General features: G+C 46.8%; 1 protein-coding gene across 2 annotated transcripts in view; it reads left to right on the top strand.

Annotated features, from left to right (window-relative positions):
• DNAL1 (dynein axonemal light chain 1) overlaps nucleotides 1-297 on the top strand; it is a 22,561-nt gene that overhangs the window by 3,512 nt on the left and 18,752 nt on the right. The gene's annotated exons all lie outside the window — the stretch shown is intronic.

Below are 297 nucleotides of genomic sequence, written 5' to 3'. Positions count from 1 at the left end.
GGGAGTTGTCAGTAATGTTTGGCACCCAGGTATGAGTTTGAAAGAGAAAGCACTGAATATTGCTCGTGGGGCGCTGGTGAGTTTGCACTGTTGTATAAAAGTAAATTTTAACACGTTGGTGCCTTACAAACGCAAGCTGAGCGGGTGTAGTCTAAGTTGCCGTTCGTGTTTTATGTGCATTCTATTGGTGTGCTTATGCGTTTTGCAGTCGCTGTATTTTTTTAATGGATTAAAATGAAACGTTGACCTCTACCAACGGCTCGCTGCCCCAGCTGGTTGGGGGGAAGGCTGCGGGGG

The sequence above is a fragment of the Egretta garzetta genome, unplaced genomic scaffold (genome assembly GCF_000687185.1).
Source record: "Egretta garzetta isolate BGI_Z169 unplaced genomic scaffold, ASM68718v1 scaffold828, whole genome shotgun sequence".
Lineage (NCBI taxonomy): Eukaryota > Metazoa > Chordata > Aves > Pelecaniformes > Ardeidae > Egretta > Egretta garzetta.
Note: the sequence above shows the minus strand (reverse complement) of the source record. Positions and strands in the feature narration are given on the sequence as shown.